Below are 6,855 nucleotides of genomic sequence, written 5' to 3' on the forward strand. Positions count from 1 at the left end.
AAAAAACACACCATATAGTTTGTTGTATAGGAAACCTCATGCGCGTCGTAAAAGGTATTTTTTTTACGGTTGCGCTGTTTTTGCGTTTGTTGATGACCTTTTGCGTAAGCTATTTCTGGTGAAGATCTTTGCAACCAAAACGTTTCATAGGCATTTTTCCTCGTGGATCCTCGTGGTCTTGAGCAAAACTGTAAGAATTTGCTGGCGTTTTTTTACTTTATATCAGCTTTACAACGGGTCGCATGGTCGCTGAGTGATAACTTAAGTTGAAATGTATGTTTGAAAAGCATTTGTTATAATAAGTAAGGTATTTCTGGTACTACCTTCAAAACTACATGGCTATTTTTCAGCCAATATAGAGGGACACCGACAGGTTTTGGTTGAATTCTAGCATTAAGTAAAACAACCAACATAATATAACCGATAATTTAAGGTTATAGTGCAATCAAAATAAAAGCTTCAACCAAAACCTCCTAATTTTAATATTCCTATTTTTACTTAAAATTAGCTTCACATAGCCCTTTTTCAGCCGATTGCAACACAGAGAGTCCAAAGCGACATCGTGGCTATCGATTTTTACCCGCTTGTCACTCTCTCTCTAGGAATCGCTGGACGGGCCCATGTTTTATTCAGCCTAGCGGCGGAATGACAGAACGGCAAGTTGACAGTCCGGCGACATCCCAAGAATAGGCGCCTGTCGCGGCGTAAATTTAGCTCGGGCGCGAGACGCGGTGGCGGCACTTGTTAGCGAGACCGAAATAAGTTGAAGAAATTCGCAGCTTCCAAGTCGATGCTAACCTGGTTTAAGTCGCACCGCCCGCGTCAAAGCCGACTTTTGATTGTTGTGGAAATTCTCGCCCTTGCTCGTTTAAATGCGTCCCGTTTGAAAGCGCGCTTGAAAGTTTCGTGTTATCTAGGCCAGTGCTTGTCAAACATTTTTGGAACAGTACACACTTTGCGTTTACTGAAGAACTTCTACACCCCTGTTCTCGCAATGCACAAAACTTACAAAAACATACAAACACAAAGCTTCATCAGCCAGTTAGTAGCATTGTTCAGAGTGCCCCTCTCAGAACTATTAGGTACCTCACAATAACGATTATCGAGAGAAATATTCGGTTATGATGTCACAAATAGAATGTATCTCGCAAGCTAGGTACGCTTAACTGCAAGTTATGTCAGGTATTGTACACTCCAGTCAGTCTGGTAATAAACCTGTTTATTGATATCTGATCATAGGCTTATTGTAAAGCGATATCTTGTACACCCCAGTACACCCCATGAATACGGTACACCCTTTAGCAATTCTGGTACACCCTGGGGTGTACAATACACCCGGTTGAAAGCACTGATCTAGGCCGGTTACATGACGACGTGGAATTTCAACCTGGTCCGTTTTAACAACCTGGTTTGTGAGTTTTAATGGCGAATTAATTTTCGTTACTTCTATTTGATTTCGTTACTCCCGTTCGATTTTTTTTACTCTAGTTTGTTTCTGGCCGTGTAAAAGGATTTCAAAGTTTCGTTCAAAGGGTTTTTTAAAACTGCGTGTTTCCGTAATTTCCGATAGTATTGTGTAAAAACTCAAATCTAAAGAGGAAGGGAGCTGTTATTTGTATTTGCTTTAAACGTTGATAAGGGACTAAAACTAATTCAGCATTGTTTTTAGAACCTTGCCAAACAATGAAAATACCACGCCACAACTGAGTACGTAAACACTTTTACATTGCGCAAATTGCTGCTCTGCGTGTTATTCTATCGTGTTTCATCTGAAATATTTGACACGGTGCCATCGCGCCCCCATAAATTCCCTGCATCTTTTAGGTTGTTTATATACGGTTTGAACGGCGCCTTATCTGTCGTGAGATGTTCCGCACGCGAACCATGTTTAATTCATGGACAGCCGGAATTGCATAAACAAACGTGAGCAAGATATGCTGTGTAATTTGGCTCAAAAAGATATGCATGTGGCTAGGGGCAAGGGTTTAAGCTGCGGCACTGAAAAGGATATTTAGTGCCACCCCTTTGTTTTTAACCCCGCATAACTTGTCGCCTGTCAGACTAAATTGGTCTTTATTGCGCAGATCATACTTTATCACCCTAATATCATTGTTCTTTACCACGGTAAACCTTAGATCAGTGGTTATCCTTGTTAAGCTACAGACTAATGTTTTTTGTTTTTTTAAATCAAACGCAATTTAAATATGGACAAATTAGAATTTTTTTTATATATAAATGCATCAGATTCTCTTTTTCCTGCCTAAATCCATTCAGTTGCTTCGCAAGGTTGAAAAAAAACAGCCTAGAGAGGACCTGAATAATATAACATTGCTTGGTAAGTCCAGTTTAAAGTTGCGTGCTGCAATACAGCACAAAATTTTAGTGCAAAAAGTGTAATAAACTGCAAACGTAATCTAGTAATCAAGTAAACCTAGTAATCAAACAAACGTTAGCAACAAGACGGAAATTAGAGTAAAATCATCGTCGGAATAAATCACAGTTCGGAATATTACCACAATAGGGCCAATACCTATTTCCACTAATATTAACCCAATCGCCCATACACTTTCCCTAATGTTTTTCATGGTAGGCCTATTCCGATTGGTTTAGGACGATCTTATTCTGAGAAGTTTAGGTCTAACTCCGTCGTTAATGCATTTTTGTTTTTATTATGTCCTTGATATCAATACATTTTTATAGATAATTCCTATTGATGCTTTATAGCTCGTATAGGGTGTTTCGAAACTATTGTGTGTTCCTAAACTTTTGGATATTGGCTATTAGCTGAAAAACTGATAACACGACTTCGTTATATCTGAATTTAGCATTTTGTCTATTTAACCCTTCGAAATGATGGTCATTGTTATCCAATTCAATTCCTGTATCTATTTTTTCGGAAATTTATGATATCCATTTTGGAGAATCGATGGCGCCTCCAAGTGTCGATTTTTTCTTGCAGACGAGGACCAGCGCATCGAAGCGAAGCGAGAGGAGGCGGCCAAAGTGCGCAGTGACGTCATCAGACTAAAGGCAGCGTTGCGAGACGAACCGGAATTCGTTAGGTGAATTTCGTGACGTCAGCGTTGAGTTGAGTGACAGGCGAAGGGTTTGTCGATCGATGAAATATTTTTTGCTAGCGAGAGGCAATGCCACACATCGCCTAGCCTAGACTATAGTGTTGGTCTGTGCGCCTTTGAGGGCCGCTCCGTGCATAAATCGGCGTCTTTTTTCTCTGACGAAATCCCGTAAACAAAATATTCACGTGAAAGTTCTTGTAAAAAACAATATCTTGTGGTACTATCGGAAGATTTTCTATACAAGGGTAATATCGGTGCTCAAACCAACTTACATAATTATGTGGTTATTTTTTTCAATGCAAAGCAGGTTTCGACATAACACGTTACTTTTGCCGGTAAATAGAATGATGATTTTTTTGACCTAAAAATTAAAATTTTGACCTAAAAATAATTTATTTTGACAAATTTTTGACCTGTTAGAAATACATTGTTTTAAGTAACCTAGGCGTCATTTATCACGCGTTTTTTATACCGTATATTGCTCTAATAAATATATAATACGGTTAAAATCACTTTAAACATAAATCAAAACTAATTTTTTTTGATAAAATTAAACGATAAATTTCAAAAAGCTGACTATAGTTTTTTTTAAATTTTTTAGACTATTTATGTGCATTTTTATTCCATTTTGACTTGAAAAAAATTTGACCTAACGTGTAAATTTTGACAAAATTTTGACTTTTTTTGACAAGTCAAAAAATAATCGCCCCAATAATGACAATAAAATTAAATTTTAACGCTAAGTCAAATTATTGCCAATGAGAATTCAAAAGTGTTTTATTAGCTTTCGTTTCGAGTAATCTTTCAAAGCTACATACAGTATCCCAGTGTAATTAACCAATGTTATTAATTCAGCATTGCAGTATATACATAATAACTTTTTCCTTTGCGATTTCCTGATGAAGAATTGTCCAGTACATTTTGCCTGTTGTAAATTTTCGAAATGTGCTTTTATGCTTAGGCTTCGCAGCGAACTCGCGAGCTTAAACTGCAGCCAAACAATCGAAGAAAACTCCAAACTCAGAGCGGAGCTGGACAACTTGCAACGTGCCAAGTGGCAGAAAACGATTTCGAACAGACAGGCGACGTCAAACGTAACATAATTTCTTCAAACAATAAACAATAAGATTTGTACAAAACTAAACAGTAACCCGGATGTTTTGCAGAATATTGGTGGATACAAGTTCAGGAAGACAAACGTGGGGGATAGACAAAGAAATAATAAACTTTAGCGAGCAGAATTTCTTGCGTGTCAAATCATCGACATTTTGTTCTTGACATGTTGTGACCTTGTTTTTGTTTTCAAACATTGTGCCATTGTTTTTGTTGTTGTTTTTAATAAAGTAACATTTTGACTTTATTTCTGTGGGACTAAATTTTTTAATGAACGTTCAAAGCGTTCAGTTTAATTTTGAAGAAACATATGTGCTCAAAACAGGGTTGCCATCGCTTTGGATTGGTTTTTACACCTAGATGTAGAATTTTTGAAGTTCATTTAGGTTTCTAGGTTTATTTCGTTTAAAATAAAGAAAATCTTTTGAAAATATTATAAGACATATAAAAACAAGTGACAAAATTTATATTATCTTTTACTAATCCTCAATATAGCCCGGCGATCAACATTTTTTGTACCGGTAGTTGTAGGGTTGCCAATTCAGGAATAAAGTCAAACTAGTTTTCAACTAAATTTACCCCAGGTTCGGTCATTATTTGCACATCAAATTAATCTGCTACAGGCCCCGCACTTAGTTAATCCGGCACTGTTTTTAACAATTTGTTTTGGACGATGGGTTTTAACGGGACACTTTTATATAAGCTATTGGTCATTCAAAGATGTGTTTTTTGAGGTACACTGTACTATTTCCCTTATGTTTATCTGCCATAACTCTTATCTAAACACAATGCTCTTGAAAAAGAACATATATTTACTAGATAGTAGACATCAGGAAAGTGACAAGCGAGAATTACTTTAAGATAAAATATTCTTTTTAATTATAATCAAGGCTTTTCTATAAATTCTTCCAGGTGGTTTGAAGAAATTTTGTTAGTTAAGTGTGACCACAAAGGATTCTATTTATATTTAAATCCCATCTTGAAAAGATTTCGCCACTGTTAGCTGGGATTCCCCAAATCTGAGTCCGTTGTTCCATAACTCAACATTTGTTTGTTAGTTATGGTGATTAGTAAAGGCGGGAAAATCGAAAACTAGTTTTCCTAACCTATTATTATAAAAAGAACCTGTTCGATTGGCTTTCAGCACCGGACTAAAAAGATAAAATGTTTGCCTTGTGGTAATTTTTGCGAGAACTATGGCGGGTAGCGCCAAATTTTCAGGTGTGCCATCAGGGTTTTTATGCACACCTGGTTTTGGAATTCTACCACAACTCTATCAGTTTACGAAATTTAGGTGTACATTTTACTAATTTTGGGTTTCTCTAAAACAGCTGTTCCCAAACTGGGGTCCGAACAACAGTTTCAGAGGGTCCGTAAGGGGAATTTTTTAAAACATTAGTCTATGTTTTAAACATTATCTGTCATCTTTATTGTCTTTAGTTATGTTTTATTATTCGATCATATAGCGTGTTTTATGATGTCTCTTGTGACATCATAAAGTATCTATTATGCTGTACTACCTGCTATCAGCGAATCGTTCGCATTAGTTATAACAGGGTGGTCCAAACCAGGTTGCAATTTCAGCCAAATTGATCTGGTTAATGAGACTGGAAAAACTGGTGTGCGCGAAATGATAACGTTGTAATTTAGCGATTGGGGAGTATGCAACATCTCTTTTACGCGAACATTCTACGCTTATAAAATCCAGTCTTCGAATTAAAATTTTTGTCAAATACGCAAAACATCAGTTTTCCCAACTTCATAACAATTCGATTTTATTGGCGCACAAGTTCGACGACAGAAGCAAGTTTCTGGAGCATATCTGTCTTTCGATGCTACTTTGTGACGTTATCTTTAAACATTTCCTGCCCCGACCAAACGAAAAACGTTGATCCGCTCCTGGTACGCATTTAGCCTACTTTATGTGGCCCGCAAAGAATATGTAAGAAATATTGTGGCCCGCGATGCAGTCAACTGTGGACCACCCTGAGTTAGAAGGTTGTTACATTAGAAAGAATCGTGACTGCACTAGTGTATTACAAGAAATATTTTTCTTTTACACAAATGAGGTGCACTTTTGACCTTTAAGGCACCTAGTCACCCTGTTTTTTCTACAGTGTACCCATAAAATCTCATCGAGACCTACCATACTTTCTAGATTGGCCACTGTGGAAAGTATGGCAAGTGCACCCGCGAGTTTTTTTCAACCTTTCAAAAGTGAACCCCGAAAAAAATCTGCTAGAAAACTATAAAAAACACACACCCTTATTTATCGCATCAGCATACATGCAATACAGAGTGCATCAGAAAATCGTAAAGTTCCCCCCAAGGTGCACTTTTTGACCTTTGTTTTCACCCTAATTTTTTTTACCGTGCACCCGCAAAATTTTATCAAGACAAGCCATACTCTCCAGACTGGCAGATTGGGCTATACAAGTGGAGGGCTGTTTGGGTCCCCCCTATTTTTTTAGTGATGCATTACCAGATCTGTCTTACTCCCGAAAAGCTAGCCAGCACACAGACTAAACTTGTAAAATGTCAAAAATATTGCACTTCTATCATACCTAAACAAATGTATCAAAAAGTCTACCAGTAGAGAACAAAACTAAATCTTGAACAATCAAAAGTATCTCTCGAAGTTAGAGCTAGATCCATTTTTAATATT

This window comes from Ascidiella aspersa, chromosome 3 (assembly GCF_963924565.1).
Source record: "Ascidiella aspersa chromosome 3, kaAscAspe10.2, whole genome shotgun sequence".
Classification (NCBI taxonomy): Eukaryota; Metazoa; Chordata; class Ascidiacea; order Phlebobranchia; family Ascidiidae; genus Ascidiella; species Ascidiella aspersa.